This window comes from Lissotriton vulgaris, chromosome 4_1 (assembly GCF_964263255.1).
Source record: "Lissotriton vulgaris chromosome 4_1, aLisVul1.2, whole genome shotgun sequence".
NCBI lineage: Eukaryota > Metazoa > Chordata > Amphibia > Caudata > Salamandridae > Lissotriton > Lissotriton vulgaris.
This window is the reverse complement of record NC_141691.1, coordinates 1002494175-1002514537: the sequence shown is the minus strand read 5'-3', so window position 1 is coordinate 1002514537 and position 20363 is coordinate 1002494175.

Below are 20363 nucleotides of genomic sequence, written 5' to 3'. Positions count from 1 at the left end.
GCAAAACGAACAGCTTAGCAAAAACAGCAGTGCAAGCTTCTCGCATGTGAGAACACAAAGCAGCCATATTAACACTAGTGCGCAGATGCGACAGACTTCCCTCCAAAACTGCGAGTACGTCATGCCACGTGGGTATGACAGACGCATGCGCAGTAGAAATTCCCGCGTAGCAGCAGCCATTTTATTTGCAAGCATATTAGGATTAGAAAACACATGAGCAAACTTCACTCGGATACCCAATATCGAGGGGGAAACAAGTAAATTAGTAAGACATACATGTTGCTTACATAGTTAAGGTTATTCGAGGTTCATGATTACAAGCAAGTCGCTTCTCGGGCGAATCCTTGCTCCATCAATACAAATGATTTAAAATGTCTTTATGTTAAGAATACAATTTCTTTTCAAACTAAATTGTACCACCTTCCACTATTTCTACACATTCGTAATAACCAATAACATCACAAAACTACCCTTACCCACATACACTACGCTACTTCACACAATCCAAACACAACTAGACTACCCTAAACCCTAAAACACTACCCCCTACACATCCTACCCCCTTCCCCCAGTCCTGTCCCTACAATCTTACACTGCCCTGCATGACCCCCAACACTACCCTTAACCCTTAAACACTACGTTACACTACGCTATACTACAAAAACACCACACCACTACTCTAAACCCTAAAATACTACCCTACACTAAACAAACACCACAACACTACTCTAAACCCTAAATCACTACCCCCTGCATGACCCTCTCCCTTACCCCATTCCGCACACTACACTCAAACAATATCCTGCATGTTCCAGTCACTTCCCTAAACCCTAAAACACTTCCCTACACTACACAAACACCACAACACTACCCTAAACCTGAATACACTACTCTACACTACATAAACATAACCCTAAAACCTAAAAGACAAACCCTGCATAAATACTACCCTAAACCCAAATACACTACTCTACACCACATAAATACAACCCTAAAACTTAAAAGACAACCCCCTGCACGACTACTACCCTAAACCCAAATACACTACTCTACACTACATATACACAACCCTAAAACCTAAAAGACAACCCCCTGTACGACCCCAAAAACGACACTGCCCCACTTACCTCTCTCTCCTCGTGGTCCCTCGCTTCACTGTGCTTCCTCTCTTCTCCTGCTTCAGCTGCAGGTCGTTGTTTGGAAACGGAAGCACTTCCTTTTCCAAACAACGATGTGAATAGTCAGCAAGGTAATTGACTTTGCGAAGTAACGGTATATGCCAAGAAGAAGCATGTAAACTTAAAGCATGCAAAGTAAAAGATCCTGCTAAGTAAAAAGTGCGAAGTAATGGTATGTCGACAACGATGTGAATAGTCAGAAAAGTATTTGTCTTTGCGAAGTAACGGTATATGCAAAGTAGAAGCATGTGAACTTAAAGCAAGCGAAGTAAAAGATCCTGCTAACTAAAAAAAATGCTAACTAATGGTAAATCATAGTAGTGGCCAAGAAGTAATGGTAGATTACCTTCCAAGCAACCGAAGAAAGTCAGCGCTCAATTGCATCATACTCGGTCACTCAGAGCCTCGGAGCAAGAGTCGCTCTGAAAGCTCTACGGGACCGACTTGGCCGTATGGCTTTCTGAGCGAGATCATAATCGGTCCCTTAGTAGTATGATGGATGAAGAAGCCTGAGACAGAACAACTCCTTCCAAAAAATTATTATAAAAATGACAATATGTCCTAATATATAAAAATCATGAACCAGACCAATCATTTTTGTGATTTATTCATTTTAGATACAAAAATATTTTTATATATATATATTTTTAAATGAAGATCATAATATACATAATCATATAATTGAATGTACATGATTCGTGAGCACCCACAGTAAAGGGCAAACAATGCACATATTCAGTCTAGTGCAAAACAAGAAACATGTAACCAATTACAATACAGTGATAAGAAAGGCAATATACATCCTACAATTGTACTTCACAGTAATCACATAGAAAAACATCAAGAGAACAAAAAAATCAAAATCAAAAAAGAAAGTGTTGCTCATTCTGTTAACTTTTCTAATGTAAAGAGTGTTGTCAGGAAATACGCCGACATGCGTATCGGAAGTTAACAACAGATGAGAGAACAACCTTCATCGCGGCACTGCCTGTTCGAATCAATATTGTGGCAGGAGCCATCCAGTTCTAGATAAAATCAATGGAGCTCTGCACTAAGCAGGGGCCTCACAATCCTCATAAAAAATGGTTATCTTAAATGTTTCTTCCTTAGAGAATAATCGTTACACTGAGCCCGGCTTGGGTGGGGCGGAAGGCACATCCAAAGTCGATTTTGCAAGAAGGGGGAGGAGGTGGGCACAATAAATGTATGTCTCACGACTAATACAGGACCCTCCAAGGGGTCAGAGTGAGCAGCATGGCTCAAGGGGACTGTAAAGGGAACCACCCAAGGATACTGTGATTAACAGAGGCAATAAACGCTCTCATAAGGACTAACCGGAGTCAAATCGCACCACCTCCTGGCTGAGTATCCGATAAAATGAATAAATCACAAAAATATTGGTCTGGTTCATAATTTTTATATATTAGAACATATTTTTAAAATACTTTTTTGGGAGGAGTTGTTATGTTTACTTGCTATGTTCCTATTTCCTGCTTCCTTTTCCAATTGTTTCTAGTCAGCCAGGGACCCTATTTGTACTTTTGAAGAAGTCTGAGAGTCAGGTACGAAGGTTATGATTTTCAGTAAGCCGGCAGCTTTGATGGGCTCTGCAGGTTTCCTTATGGCATTTGGTATGATTGCATTCCACTAATCTGGTTACTGCACTGAGTTGTTCATTCTGATATTTTAGGTTACGTCAGCAGACTGAATGGAGAGGTAGTCAGGAGATCGGGGATGGTCTTTATTATGATCATCTCATATGGTTGTCATTGTGAGTTCTCAATTGCCAGTGAAAGGAATTATACTATGGATTATGAGACATATGATCTTCAGTAGTGCAGGGAAAAATACACCTCTTTGGTGCGGGCCTTCTTGATGAGTGCTGCTCCACTGATGGGTTGTCTAGTGCAGTACAGTGTATTACCTTTAAACGGGACTGCAGCATTATATTGATTGTTGAGACTTTTCATTCCTCACCATTGAGCCTAGATAGTTATCTGGGCCAACTTACTAACTTTTAACTTGAGTTGAGACCTTTGAGCAGAGGTTTCTCTCTTAACCCACCAGTGCATTATCTTCCTTCTACTGCATTGCAATATTTCCCTGTTGATCAGTGTTTTCATCAACCACATTATATGAAAGAAACATGGCAGTAGCAGAATTCAGAAGATGGAATACGATGTACTCCCATGGATTCTACAACTTTGTTTTTACAGAATCTTCCCTCACACCTACCAATGACCATTGACAACAGACTTATGCTGGAAGTAATTAACTTAAATCAAGACCAGGCTCCTGTGGATCCTTTTTGTCAACCTGTCATTGGTTTGCTATACCAACACGACCTAGAGTTTACCATTTAAGCACTAGAACTGGATGTAAATGTGTAGAATGCATCAAAACGAATGTGAAGCATAGACTTTAAGTGTTTTGACACACCAGTAAAAAGTGTATATTAAATATGTGTGGCCCATGGAGGGTTCTACCAGTTGGGGTACACAAGATTCATTCATATGAAACTCATCTATTTTCTAAGATCAGACCCACTAACCAAAGAAGCAGAACATGGAATCAGGAATAATAAAGAGAGGGCACAATAGTAGTTAGTGGCTTTGCCACAAAGTGCTTAACAATATGTTTGCCAAAGTAGAAACAAACACAATCCATTGAAACCAGCCCCTGCCCGCCACACAAAAGCCTGAAATAGAAACATACAGATACATTGAAAAGCTTGGAACCCGACCTATAAATCCCCACTGTTCCCTTAATCTGGAAGATAATGAAGAGGAGGAAAATGAGAAAAATACCCACTGCCACTCTGAGATGATTAAGACAGAGGTTAAGTAGGCACACAATGTCTACCAGAGACTCACATATGGCATCTGGTTCTTATCTACAGCTTACTTATCTAAATTTCTTAAAAGGTGAAACCTTTCAGTAATCTCAGTGATGGAGTGTTGTGACAGCCACAGTGAGGTAATGGGGGTTGGCAAGAGAGTTGCGACTGCCATTTTAATCTAATGAGAGACGGTCCCTCTGGGCTTAAAGTAAAAGTGAAAAGAGGTTTAAGGGGAGGGGTCAGGGTAGAGGTATTTTGAACCCATGGGTGGAATATAGGGGTGTTTGTGGAACCCTTATTGTACAACACCTCCAAAATGTATTTTTTCCACCTGAGCAGTATTCACAAGTATGTTGTGACCATCAGCACTGCTCCATGTAATGTGACAACATATTTGAGAATATTGCTGCAAAAAAACATTCACACACACAGATAATGATGCACCCACTCACAGACTCACTCAGAGACTCATCCACTCACTCACATACCCACTTACAAACTCATGCACCCACTCACAGACCCACTGATAGTTAGGCACCCAGTCAGAGATCTACTCAGAGACTCATACACCCACTGACAGACCCACTCATACATTGATGCACCTATTCACTGACCCACTCACACAATGATGCACCCACTCGGAGACCCACTCAGACAAATATACAGCCACTCACAAACTTACTCAAGCATCTACTCACAGACCTACTCACGGTCATGCACCCACCCACTTATGGAACTACTGATACACTTACACACCCACTCATAGACTCATGCAGTCACACACAGACCCACTGATGCATTTACAAACCCACTCAGAGACCTACTCAATCACTCATGCACTCACTCACAGATCAGCTCAGAGACTCATGCATCCACTCGCACACTGATTTAGACACTTACTCACCTAGTCATAGACCCACTCACACACCCACTCAGTCTTACACACACACTCGTAGGGTCACTGACGGACTCATGCGCTCACACACAGACCTAGTCAGTCACTATGCACTGAGTCACAGTCCCAATTAGACAGTCACTAATCCACTAATAAACTCACTCATACACTTACACATCCACTCAAAGACCCACTCAGAGACTTAAATACCCACTCTCAGACCCACTTAGATGCACACACACCTACTCAAAATCCACTCAGACACTCACACACCCACTCAGAGCCTTATGCCCCAACTCACAGACCCACTCTGACAGACATGCACCCACATACCCACTCATACACTCACATACTCACTGGCAGACTCACTAAGACACTGATGCAGCTACTCACAGACCCATTCAGATACTTAAACCCACAGAGAGAGTCACTCAGACAATCATGTACCCACTAACAGACCCACTCAGACACTTCCACTTACAGACCCACTCAGAGACACATGCACCCACTCACAAACCCACTCAAACTCTCCAACCCATGCACAGACCAACACAGAGACTCATGCACCTACTCACAGACTGGCCACACACTCATGGAGGCACTCACAAATCCACTTAGACACTCTCGCACCTACTCACAGATCCACTGAGACACTCACACAGACACTCATGCACCCACTCAGACACCCACTCAGACTCACACACCCTCTCACAGACCCACTCAAAAACTCATGCACTCACAGACGACTGACTCACAGAAACATGGACACACTCAGACACTCTTATACCCACTCACAGACCCACTCAGACACTTACTTAGATGCTCATGCACCCACTCAGACACTAACTCACAGACCCACTCAGACATTCACACACACCCTTATACACCCAGAGAGAAGATTATGCAGCTACTCCCAGGCCCACTGAGACACTCACACACTCACTCACATACCCATTGAGACTCTCACAAACTCACTCACTGAGACACTCATGCACTCACTCAGACACTCACCCTCAAGGCTTACAGGTTTACAGGTTACATTTAGGAAATAACATTTAAAAACATAGGAATTCACTGAAAAACTAAGGGTTACAAGGACATTATAGTTAGGAAATAGAATAAAAAAATTAAGGCTCAATTTTCACTCCCACAAAACCAGTGAAATTCAACAGTTATAGTTACCTGAGCTAGCTATAACTTATACCCCCACAATGCACTGCTTATGATCTCACATATTACATCACTCATTACATGTTCAGTAATATCACTCATGACATCACTGATGGCATTATCCACAGAACCACTCACACACCTGCACAACAGCTCATACAACCACTCATACCCATATAATCACTTACATACACACTCTCTGATCTATAGAGCCACTCACACCCCCAACTCACTCACCCATACAGCCCCTCACACAGTTACTCATTTCTCATACATCTACTCACACAACTACTCACCCACTCATACAGTCATGCACACAGCCACTCCAGCACCCATAAAGCTACTCACATACCCATGTATCCACTCATTCAACATCTCACTTACGCATCTCAATTAAACATCTCAATAGAGCCACTCATTCACCCATATAACCACTCAAGCACCCACCTACACACTCAAACAATCACTCACATTTGCAGTCACTCACCCATACAGATACTCACCTAGGCACTCACTCTCCAGTACATCCACTCACACAACTAATCAGTTAAATACCCTCTCAAACAGCCACTCAGTCACCCCTACTACCACTTACACATTGTCACTCACCCATACAGCAACTCACACAGCCACTTAGTCACTGATACAGCTGCTCACCTATCCACTCAGAGACCCATACAGCCACTCACGCAGCTACTCATTCACCCATACAGCAAACCATATACCTACTCACTCACCAATACAGACATTCACACACCCACTCACTCATCCATAGAGCCACTCACACACCCATTCACTCACCCATATAGCCACTCACACAGCGACTCACTCACCCATACAACCACTCAGACACTCACTCATTCATCAAAACAGCAAGTCACACAGCCACCCCACACCCATACCATGGGGTCCACCTCCTCCCTAGGGCAATGAATAATGTAATGGAGAAGAACTGTTGCTGCCTCCTGGCCCCAGGGACCACCACCTTCCCAGGGTTGCGGCCTGTTATGATGGGGGCCACATGGCTAAATTCCAAGAACCAATAATGGCCCTGAGAGCCACCAAACCCCAGGCTAGACACTGCAATGTCCTGGGGTTTCAACCCCTGGGACATTGCAGTTTGCTTTAGCTTGGCGGGAGCATTACTGCTCTGCCAAGCCATAGGAAGCTCAGCTCCGCTTCTAGTAAGCGAGTGCAGACAAAATGCTCTCACTTACCAGAAGCAGAGCAGAATTGATTTTTGACAGAGGGAGCTGCATATTCAGCAGCTCTCTCTGTCCAACAGCAATGTTGGCTCCCACAGGATGGGGTCAGCTTGCAGGGACTACAGGGAACATCACGCTCCCCCCATGGTCCCCAATAAAGTGTCTGGAGGCCAGATCCCATGGTTGAGGTCCCTGCAGCATAAATCAGCTCTGGAGGGGACACGCAGCCCTCCCTACTGTGTTAATTTAACAAATTAAATAACAAGGCCCGGCCACGGTATGGGGTCCCTGGGACCAAATTCAGCCTGGAGGGGCCGCTTAGCTCCTCCTCTCTTTCAGTTAGAAATATAAATAAATAAAGGCCGGGCCCCAGGGGATTGGGTCACCAGGTCCAAAATCAACTTGGGAAGGGTGGACGCATAGCCCTCTTCACCCATTTAAAAATGCCTGGCCCCAGGGAATAGGGTCTCGGGGCCCAATTTGGCCCATGGAAGGGAGGCCACATGCCCCCTCTCATAAAAAATATACATTAAAAAATGTGGGACCAGCAACTCACCGGAGGCCCTGGCCCCCTTCTCCACTACTCTGCAAAAGCACCTCATGGGGCACTGCTGGTTGGGGGAGGAAGTTCCCTTGGATTCTGAGGATCCTTGGGGGCCAGGCTGGGGAAGGAATTCCACTTTAACCCTGAGGGCTTCAGGGCTAAAGTAGACTTCCTCCCCCAACCAGTATTACGCCAGGAGGTGTGTTTGCAGAGTGGTGGAAAATGGGGGCATTGTCTCCGAAGTCCTCTCAGCAATCGCTCTGTGTGAGACTTACTGGAGGTAACAGGAGAAGTTGTTGCCCCCCAAGGACATCCTTGATGACTTCTCGAAAAACACCTTTGTTTTTTAGGTGAATTTCTAAGGTTTTTCAAATTCAATTTCCTAACTATAACGTCCTTGTAACCTTTGGTTTTTTAAGTGAATTTCTATGTTTTTTTAATTAGTAGTCTTGTTTGAAGAGTGCTGGAGAAAGGGGGCGGGCTTCTGACCAGCTCTCATGAATCCTGCTGTGTCAGACTTACTGGAGGTAACACAAGGGCTTCTAGGCCCCCAAGAACCCTCAGCATCCAAAAAGACTTCATCCCACTTCCAGCAGTGCGCCAGGAGGCACATAAAGAAAATATATATATATTAAGTAGATACATAGGGCAATCCATAATACACAACATTAATAATTGTCATTTCAGCATCACAATACAGCGTTAATTTTTCCAACAAAGTGCTAATATGCTGAAGAAACACACAATAATACTGCTGCGGTGTTCAACAAATACTTTGGTACATTTTTCAATAAAGTGCAAATGTGCCAGAGTGAGCAGCAAAACATTACTATACAAAGTGCAGCTCATAGAGTTTCAGTCTCAATCGCTTCATGAAACCATCTTATTTATTATTTATTAGACATGCCATACAATAATATGTTTTTCAACAATGTGCAAATGTGCCTAAGATATGGATATTTTAGTATTTCTGTACAGAATGTTATGTCGGATCAGGTTCTACTCTCTACCCACGTGTGAAAGCCATCTACAGAGTGCATAACATGCCTAGACAACTTCTGTTAGTTTTAGAAGAGGAAAAAAAATAGTATCCTGTGTTGTTTTACAAAACTTACTCTGCTTCATTTTCTATCCCCTCCCTAAATTGCCATGAAGCATCGAATCTTTTGATACCATCAACCCTTTCTGTGTATGCCTCCTCAAACTTATTAGTTTGACTCATCTTGTTATGCCACTCCTGATACCTTTGACACTCTGGTTGTCTTTCAATTCTGCAAGATCAAAGATCGAACAACTAAAGAAGCAATAACAATATATCAGCCCCTTTTTTCCAGTGCCATGTTTTGCCTCTGTCTAAAAAACCCAAAGTGCCACCTCTGCCTCTGGTTCATTACGTCTGTGCAATCCTCAACTTAAAGCATCAAATATTTCTTGCAAGTTAACACAACCATTGGAAAGGTAAAAAAAATATGTAACCAGTCACCCCCTCAACCGCTTACAACAAAAACAGCGATCCTCCAACTCTGGATACATTTTATTGAGGTTTTTAGGAGTATAATATGACATCCAACACACTAAAAAAGAAATTCTCTTAAAATTAGCTGCTCTTAAGGCCTTGTTTCCTAATTTCAAGATCACCTGCCATTCAGCCTCGGGAAAAGTTCACTGCATTGTCGGCATAATCTTTTCTAAAATCCTTTTCACCAAGTGGCACTCCCCTTGACTCTGTAATAATCTGTGCCAGTTTCCAACCCCGCCTCATCTTTGTCCTAGACCGAGAAGATGTTATTGTGGAGGAGACTAGATGTGATAGGCTGAAACATTTTTATTGTAGGTGTGCAATCTGCTGGTATCCAAAATGGAAAAGCTTGCACCAATCTCCTCACCTAGCTTGCAAATCCTGGAAGGTTATACAATTCCCCCTACAAAAAAATGTCATCAAATCCATTTGTATTTCAAAACCTTAAATGACTATTTGGTATTTGAAGGCTCAGAACATGGCATTCCTCAAGCTGTAAATATTCATACCCTGCAGACTAAGCATTTGAAGAATAGAATGCTTGAAGTTCCAGGCAATACTTCTGAAGTGTTTTATCCTTGTATTTTTGGGAGGTTTGGCAGTCTTTATAAATCCCAGAAGCTGGGATCCGGCATCCAGCACCATCCTCGCAATAAAAATATTATCCTGGGATCCATTAGCATCTATGGATTGAACTAGTATATCTACAAGAGAGGCTTTGTAATATATACGAATCTGAGGTAATTCCAATCCACCCTAATTGGTATCTAACTGAAGCACTGACATTTTAAATCTCAAAACTATTTTTGTTCCAAATAAAGATTCAAAAAAGTGCATTGAATTCCTTAAAATACTCTATAATAATTTCAGTTGGCTCAGTAGTAAAACGAAAAACCAACAAGGATAAAATAGGCATTTTTATCAGTGCAGCATGTCCTATTAACATAAGGGAAGAAGTGACCATCTATCAAGCAAGTCTTTGACGTTTTTCATCATCATTCACTATTTAACCCACTGGCTGCGGCCGGAATTCCGTGTGTGTGCGGGACATTCTGAGCGCGGACGGGGTCATGACGGCTCCCGGCCGTCATCAGCACACGCCCACCGTAACTCATGCCGGCCGGGAGCCGCCATTAGCACCGAAGGGGTTAATTTATAAAGTTCTGCATAGTGATTGGTTACATTTATCCCCAAATACCGAATTGTGTTGCAATTGGAAGCCTGTTGCTGGAGATTAAAAGGAAGAGTATTAGGAGAGGTATTAAATAAAAGCAATTGTGTTTTATTATAGTTGATTTTATATCCTCCAATCGATTGGAACTGCTCAAACTCTGTCAATATTGTTTTAATGTTTAACTCTTATGGCCTAAAGTAAAGAATTATGTCATCCGCAAATAGTTCAAGCTTAGACATTCCCGCTATCAGTGCCTCTATACTCACATTAGCCCTGATGCTAACTGCTTGGGGTTCGATAAAAAAAAAAAAATAATGCAGAAGACGGGGGCAGCCCTGTTGAGATCCCATAATTATTTCAACCGGTCCTGCTAAATTTGACATAAAAAAGAGCATCCCTGTTAACCAAATTGAATTCTTTCCTCTGCATTTACCATCATTATTATTTATTTATTGCATTTGTATGGCGTGACAGCTACCCTGAGGGTTTCCCGGCGCCCTGGATCTGTGTTACTGAAAGGTAAGCAGGGGTCGATTATTGATCGAACAGCCATGATTTCACTCCCTTACGGAAGCATAAATAGCAGGGTTCTAACCGTAGTTGGAGAGGGAGTGAATTCCACAGTACAGGTGCCATATAGGCAAAGGAACGACCGCCCAGTCGAGCTCTTTTTACCCTGGGAACGATGAATTTCGCCTGGTTCATTGAGCGTAAGTTACGAGAGGGTAGGTATTTCTGTACCATCTTACATAGGTATTCAGGGGATGCCCCTGAGCTGATCTTATACATGTAACAAAGTGCCTTAAACTTTACTCTACTTGCCACTCTCAACCAGTGCAGTTTTTTAAGATGTTCTGTCTTACTCGTGCGACCTGGGAGATTGAGGAGCATTCTGGCCGCAGAGTTCTGAACGACTTGAAGTCGATTCAGAGTACTATTCGTGACTCCTAGGAATAGGATGTTACCATAGTCTAATCTCGAAGTAATTAAGGCCTGTAAGACCGTCCTCTGCGCTCCATCTGGCAACTGCCACAGTATTTTTCTCAACCATTCGAGGATCAGAAAGCATGTGGAGGCAGTTTTGGCTGTGTGCGTGCGCATAGACAGCTTATCGTCAATTATTACCCCTAAGTTACGTGCAGATTATACCGCAGTCGGGGTAGCGCCCATTTCAACAGGCCAATGAGTCGGGCCCCAAAGATTCTATTGGTTGCCAAAAATAAGTAACTCTGTTTTATCCCCATTCAACTTAAATTTTTTAGAATGGAGCCAGTTAGCCATTCTGAGTAGTCCAGATCGAAGGGGAGAGATGTCAGATTTTTCTGTAGATGTGAGGGAGAACACAAGTTGTGTGTCGTCCGCATAAGAATAAATGGTAAGGCCCATATCTTCAGCAATTTTGGTTAGGGGAGTGACATACACATTAAATAGGAGGGGGCTCAATATAGAGCCCTGGGGCACTCCATAAGGGGAATCATATACTTCCGAGAAATTACTTTTGGAAAAGACCTGATATGTTCGATGCAAGAGAAATTGCTCCAACCATTTCAATGCTTTACCTCTGATTCCAATATCCTTCAGGGACTTGATGAGGGTTGTATGACAGATGGTGTCGAATGCGGCACTCAGGTCTAAAAGAATGAGTGCCGCCGTGCCTTCAATATCCAGTTCTTGGAGTATAACCTTAGTGCCCCCAAGTAGGGTGGACTCAGTGGAGTAGCCTTTCCTAAAGCCGGATTGGGAATAGTGCAGATGATTGTTGTCATTGACAAAGTCTGTCAGCTGCTTGTTGACGTGTTTTACTAAAATCTTAGACAGGATCGGCAGCAGAGATACAGGGCGAAAGTTGGAAAACACCTTTGGGTCGCTGTTAGGCTTTTTTAGCAAGGGAACTACCATGGCGTGCTTCCAGTTGTTGGGTAGTACAGCTTCCTTCAGGGAGGCATTTAACAGTGCTCTGAGGACTTCCAAAATAGGAAGATCTAATTGTTTGAGAACATGCGCAGGTAGAGGGTCTTGGGGTGAGCCTGATTTTATGCTACTTAATGCAGTACCGAAGGCAAGAGTATCTATTGGTTGCCATGTCCTAATTTCCTGCTTAATGGGAGACTCCTGTTGATCACTAATGATGGGCACAGTGGGGCTGATATCGATAATATCATCGTTAGATGTAAAGTTAGCGTATATAGTGGCTATTTTCTCGTGAAAGAAATTCGCAATACAGTTGCATTGGGTGGGTGACAAGATAGGTGGTTCAGGTTGGGCTGCTGCCCCAGCTAGATTCTTGAGGACCTTAAAGAGCTGACATCTGATTCACATAAAAAAAATACAGCGCTTGAACTAAAAAACCTGTGTAAGACTGCATCAACCTGCCAGTTACAAACCAGTCTGATCCATATGAATTACCTTCTGAGCTATTGGGGTGATAGGATTAGCCCAAATTTCCCTTAAAAATGTTTAATCTGCATTGAATAAGCTAATCGGCCTATATGAATTTACGTCCCTAGAGTTCTTCCCCTTCTTGAGAAAGCTAACAATTGTTGATTCCTAAAAAATTGATGGAATATCACCCAAGTCTTTTATAATATTAAAAAGCTCCATCAAAAAAGGAATTAATTCTTTAGAAAAGGTTATATAAAATTGTATAGGAAGGCCATCATTGCCACATACCTTTACACAAGGCATGCGGCCAGGGCCAGTTGGATTTAAAATGCTGTACTGTCCACTTCTAATCATCCTAGTTGTAAGCTTTTAGTTGTGGTAATTTAATAGACTGGAAATAATGATATATAGTCCCATTTGAGGCAGCATATTTGGTTGCATATAAGTGGTTGCAATGCTACAAAAATGTTTTAGATATGTTATCCTTTTCAACACCTACAGCCCTGTCACCGGTTCCTCCAGTTCTGGAATCAATGCAGCTTCCTGCTTAAACCTGCTTGACCAGCCCAGGAACTTCCCTACCCTCTGGCTTTCCTCATACATCTGCTGCTGATACAACCGTGCGCTCTGTAGTTCCTCTAAAATATAAAATTCCCTTAGCTCATGCTTTGCTTTAGTCAGCTGCATACTTGCTGACATTTGTGTCCGCAACCGGCTACTCTTTTTCCGTAAAGCAGTTTCAACTGTAGATTGGAGTTCAGCTATACATGTCGGATGCCTTTTATCTTGTGAGGCCATAAATGCCACCATCGTTCACCGCATTGTTGTCTTAAAGACACACCTAACTGAAAAAAATACAAACACTTCCCTTGTTTATCTGAAAAAATCCTTGATATACTTTCTAAAACTTGCCCTTGATTTGTGTTTAGAAAGAAGGCGACAATCCATCTGACACCTGGACCTATCCCTCTTCCTCATTTCAACCACCAACTCAATACTGACCAATGAGTGATCAGAAAAGGAGTAACCCTAAATTTCAGAACCAACACAATTAAGAGAGTGAGAGATAAGAATAATATTTATATGAGAAGCTGATTTCAATTGGGAAAAGCAAGTATGTTGCGAGAACTATGGATGAGCTCTTCTCCATGGGTCTATTAATTGATAATCATGTTTCATTATATCTAATACTGTCTTAGTACATGGCTTTAACTGTTTGAAGTGTCCCTTGACAAGTACCGGATGAAATTTAAATCACCTCCCATGATTATAGGGACCACCTCTCCCATGGCCACCTCATTGATCTGCATGATTGCTTCGGGGTCATCCAGTATCGGGGCATAATAGTTTAAACTAGATTAAACAGATTTCCATTTACATGGGCTTTAATCCAGATCCATGCACCAATAGGGTCACTACAAACTTGTATACCCTCCCACTCTAGCCCTTGTCCAAGATACACTTTTAACCCCCTCACCACCAATCCAGCTGAAGCAAAATGTTTTGAAATGGTATTTAGAGATAAAAAGCTTTGATGTCTTGGTTTTAAGATGGGTCTTCTGGAGCAATAAAACGTGTGGAGAAAAAGATGTTAGCCACCTAATTAAGTCCTGTACTTTGCTTGTTAGATATACCATTGACATTACATGACATTATTCGAATATTAAGACCCATCACCCCTATAGCCATCCTTCACAAAAACCTTCTTTTTAGAAACAGTTCTTCTCACAATTACATTACCCTCTATGACTCTGCTTATTTTTTCTCCCTGTGCTCCCCGACACCCAAAACTCCACCCACCACTCCACAATCCCATGGAAGAGAGGAATTGCCCAAAATACCCCTCTTGTGATAATAGATGCCCCTTCTGGGTGCCATGGTATGGCACCCGGGTGAACTGGCAAGCCCCCTATCCCGATCAAAAACAAAAAAAAATTTATATGACAATCAGTCACCACCACCCATTCAGCTTTCTCTCTCTTTATCCCTTTTTTACCCTCCTCTCTCCTCTTCCTCCCCTCGCCAAATAATCAATATTTAGCTAGAGATGTTTTGTAGCAATTCCTGGGCTTCATCCAAATTAGTGAACATATGAAATTTGCCTTTCACCAACACCCTAAATTTAGACTGTTGGGGAATTGCTGCCTATCCACACTGTGCTTCAAACAGATATAACAGCTTTACGAATTCCTTTCTGTAATGTGCTGCCGCTATGTCTGAAAATATATGGCAACAAGATACTTTGTCAGTAGTAAACTGTTTCTTCTCAATAGCTCTGGTTAAAATCCATTCCTTTAAGCGAAAGTCCGCAAAATCTGCCAAGATTGTCAGTGGCAGTTTTGAATGTGGGTATGGTTGACCCAGGATCCAGTGTGCAGGCATAATTGTGAGATCTCCTGAATAGTACTCTGGCTGTACATTTTTGTTCATGAATGTTTCAACCCACTGAAGGACTTGCATCCTTTCACAACCTTCCAGGACTTCTACCAGGTATAATTTGGAGTGGCGCGAATGGTTTTCCAACTCGTTGATTTTATTTTCTAATGAAGATTTTTCCTTCTTTGCTAGGGAGACTTGTTGCTTCATGACATTCATCTGGTCCTCCAACCGTGAAATCCTTGACTCCGCCTCTTGGATTCTTGCTGGAAAACTACCCACTGCCTCTTCTATTTTATACAATCACTGGTGCAGGGATGCTATATCACTTGTTTGTGTAGCTTTTAAATCTCTAATTTTCTTCCAGGATGAGGTTCAGCATAGTCCTAATAACCCACTACACAGCAGTCTTCTTTCCTTGCAGTTGTTTTTAAAGTTGCATCATTTGGGGTCCGCCTGGTTTCAGATGCATCTGATCTTGCTGATCTTGCATGTCCGAAGCTGCTATTGGAGACTGGACATGACAATGTATTGTCATCGGAGGTTTACTCTGGTCAGCGAGGAGCAGCTGAATGCCTTCATCTTCTTGAGCTGTCTGTTTTGGGATCTGAATGAGAGGTTGCGTATTTACGGGAAGCCCTGGCCACTTTTAAGGAGGGGTACCTGTGATGCACTAGATGTTGTTTTTCCTTTTACAAAAAGTGGGTAGTTTTTTGACTTACCTGGGATAAAGCTGGTGCTTGCTTTATTAATATCCATCTACAATTTATTTTCCCCATTTCTGTCCTTTTTTTTCTCCATTGTCTGTATTCATTGCTGCCTGATTATTCTTGACAGTGAGATTTGTTATTAGATTTCCACCCCTAAACCTCCTTCTAATCCCAGCAACACTTGTGTGACAGTTCCCAGGGCAACCTCCGCATATCCGACCTCTGCTGTATTATCCAATATATCTTTCTCTGAGCTCAAAGATACTATCGCAGAGCCTTGATGTAATATTAGGCTGTGCTCTGCTCTTGCTGCTACTGATGCTGCACTATTCATTTGGGCTGTTCGAGTTTTAGCTTTAAGGGCCACTGCAGTGTCCGGATTGCCCATCATGTTAACCTTTTTCAGATGCTTCCACATTGTATTAGAGCTCCCTTCTTCCAGCCTTAATTAGGTGCATTTGCAGAGTGGTGGAGAAAGGGAGCGAGGACTCAGAACACCTCTCAGCAATTTCACAGTGTAGGACTTACTGCAGGTAACTAGAGGGTTTGTTTGTCCCCAAGGACAATCTAGAGCCAAGGAGACTTAAATCCCAACCAGCAGTGCACCAGGCGGTAAATATACACAGTGGCGGAGAAAGGGGGCATGGCCTCCAATGTCCTCTCAGCATTTGTGCCCCCCCCCCCCCCCACATTTCTCATTTTTAGCCCCAGGGCGGTGGCAGTACCTGGGGCTGTGTGGGTCACACAAGCCCCCTGCATTCAATCATCAATTTCCCTGGGGAGGTAGCAGTCTTTAGGGCAAGGAAGCTGCCTAGGGCAACCCCCTTATAATTTATGTTGCCCCAGTGAGATGGAGGCCCTTGGGGCTTTAAGGCTCCAAGAAGGAGGCCCGTGCACCACCCTCCTATATGTTTTACACATTCCCTTTGGACCAGGCCAACCTGGAGGTCGAATACAAACAAAGCACAGCAGCCTGCGCACTGTTTTTTAAAAAAAAGGTTTGTCAGGAGTCAAAGATCCATCGCAATCCAGCTGAAAAACCTTGGCTGCTTTGGGCCTGTGGGACACCACCAAGAGAGCTAAGGGGTCACACTGCCCTCTTTTCTGTTTTTTAAAATGTTTTCTATGTGACTCTGTTCAACCAACTTACAAGATGGCTGACACCATTTCCTGGTTTGAAGTGTTGGCAGCTTGTCAAATCTCAGCATGAGATCTCCGGCGGGGATCTCGGATTCCCCACGTCCCCAGTTGTATATCTGAAAAACCTCTAAATAACTCCACTACTACTGAACGGATTTGCACTAATTCACAAAGAGGTCCCTTTCTGGACCAACAGCTACCATTCTGCCACATTTGGAGTAATTCCGTTCAGCAGTTCAAGTTGTAGCCTTGTCTAAATTTTCCTATCGAAATTAACATAAGGATAACACATTTCTGGACCCCATTTTCTCTGCCCTCTCTCGACAGATCACCCTGAAACTTTCAAGATAGCAACTGAAGTCAGTGTCAAACTGGTTTTGAAAATTTCACAAAGATTGGTGAAACAATGCAAAGGTTACTGGCAAATCAAAAAAAACGCTCTTCCTATGGAAACTACAGCCTAAAAATAACTACCTACTGGTGAATGCCAGTAAGTGAGATCTATCTATCTATCTATCTATCTATCTATCTATCTATCTATCTATCTATCTATCTATCTATCTATCTATCTATCTATCTATCTATCTATCTATCTATCTATCTATCTATCTATCTATCTATCTATCTATCTATCTACCTATCTCCCTCTCTCTCATCAGTGATGTCATCAGTGATGTCACTAACCATGTCATGAATGATGTAATATGTGACATCATCAGCAGTGGATTGCGGGTGCGCGATATATAGTTAGCGCTTATAACTATATATGGAATTTCAATGGTTTTATGCGAGTAAAATAAGGTTTTGTAAATGCAAATCCCTAAATATATATGGCCTAAAACCAATGTTTTTTTCATTGAATTTTCAAGGTTTTGTAAATGCAAATTCCTAACTATATATCCACTATAACCTATGGTTTTTTCTGTGAATTTCATTGGTTTTTTAATAGCAAATATGAAAAGCTTTAAAATGTCAAGTACGTGATAGATAAAAACATTTTCGTATTTATGCACGCTGATGTGCTTTGAACGCTGCCCCCCCCCCTCCTCCCCTCTTTTCTCTTAGTAGTACTCTCTCTTTGCAGATAGTGAACGGTAGTTAACGCAGGCCTTTGCCCCCGTTGTAATCCGTCGTGCCTGCTTGTCTCTCCATTTGATTGATTGTTATCCAAGCATTTACTGTTTTAGAATTGGTTCTCTTTGGATCATTCTCTATTTACAAACAAGCACAAAGTCGCAATACTCTGTTTAGTCTTTGCAGATAGTGAAAAATCGTGTAAAAAAATAAAAGTAATCGAGCAAAATCAGTAGGCCACTAATTGGATCTCTTTTTGACCTCGCTAAAATAGAAATATTAGGAACAACCCTTCATGAGAAATACGAAAATAGTGAGATGAACTGAGCTCCACACCATGAGGGCTGCAAGACAGCTCGACTCCGTCACCCACCCCGCCCAAAATAACAACAAACCCTATGCAAATATTATAAATATACACAACACACCACCAAAGAAACAGAATAAAACATTTTATTAAATAACTATTTACATAACTATTTTATACTTTTTATTGCCCGATCCGGCTAGCTCAATCGATCGAGCATGAAAGTCATGCACTGATAACAAGCGTTGAGAGTTTGTAGAATGATGGCTTCAGATTTTCCACATACAGTGTAGTGGCGCGAACTGGCAGGGGGCGTTTGGATTCTACCCCTTCTCCAAATAAGATTTTCATACGTGAATGTTCGTTCATGCTTTTTGTCCCTGAGTTGCTTCCATGTCACTGCCTTACATAAATGGCATAAGTCCTGGTTATTGAGTGCCATACTTCAGAGTTCTAAGCAGTTCTTGTAACACTGTTTAAACCTTATTTGCACCTGCTGCAGCTTCACTATTCAAAGTAGTGGGGTCCATTTGTGGACCAGACTGCATTGGAAAACAATGTGATACGGTGCCTCCCTAAACCGCTTGACGGAGGCTCCCGAGGGGCGGTGAGATGGCGCGGACTGAGAGGGGGCGCTTGGCTCCTGCCCCCTCCCCAAGTCGTGTTGCCCTGGTGAGGCCTGAGATCGCCCCCGGCATAGGTGGCCGGCTCCCGGGGTCCGGCGGAATTTTTTCCCTTTTGAAGAATCTTTCATTCTGGACCTTGTCCCACAATCCGTTTCACCTGAAGACACGCTGTCGTAGGGCGCCCCTTTACCGTTTTAGTTGCCATTCCGCCCGCTTTTGGTACTCTGTGCCTCTTCCGCCATTCAGCTGTTTACCGCTCGCTCTTGCGACTACAACGTCTCGCTCACCATGTAGTTGAGTTGCTCCCGCTCTTAAGATTTGACCGAACTTTTTGGACTGCTGAAAGCGGTGGAATTCCGACCGCTGGTTGGTGGAGACATTTTGACTATATTCTGCACCTGCATTGTCGCGTAATGCGTCATATGACGCGACGCGTTAGCGCACCCGGATGTGCTCCGGTGCGCAAGGCGCAGCTTCCCGGAAACGATCCAGAGCGCGCCGCGCAGCGCGTAACGTAAGCATAACAGGTCATGTGACTTGTTAATAAAACTTTTCATTGGTTCATTTTACTTTTCTTTTCCTAATTATGTAAGACTAGGTCATGTGACCTAAAAATAACACTTTTCATTGGATTAAAACATTTTTTTTCCCCAAACGATGAAAGCCCCACCTTGTTTCTGGATGTTTCAGACTGAAGCTGGCGTCACCATGAGAGCACCACCATCTCGTAGCTCCGTCGTGGCCATTCCGCAAGCAATCATGGCAGCCGCTCCCCACCGGAAGCCTGCGGGAGTCGAGGGCCCCCAAGACTTTTGTACAATCTTCAAGGCTGAGGGGACGCTTTCGAGAATGGAACCCAAGCCCTGGCAGACAAGCGTCCGAGTTCCAAGGTGTCCCAGGGCCATTTTACTGGACCAGGCCCAAATCCGAAGAGCCGGCCGCCATTTTAAGAGTCCTGTGAAAGCCGCCTACCGCTGCACCGCAAGAGTGGGAGCAACTCAACTACATGGTGAGCGAGACGCTGTAGCCGTAAGAGCGGGCGGTAAACAGCTGAATGGCGGATGAGGCACAGTGTAGCAAAAGCGGGCGGAATGGCGACTGAAACGATAAAGGGGCGCCCCACTACAGCAGACAAGCCTCCGCCATGTGCTTCAAAACTGCATATGTATCTCGTGATATCAAGGTTGGGCAACCAGTACAGAACAAGCAGTTACGAGTCCCATT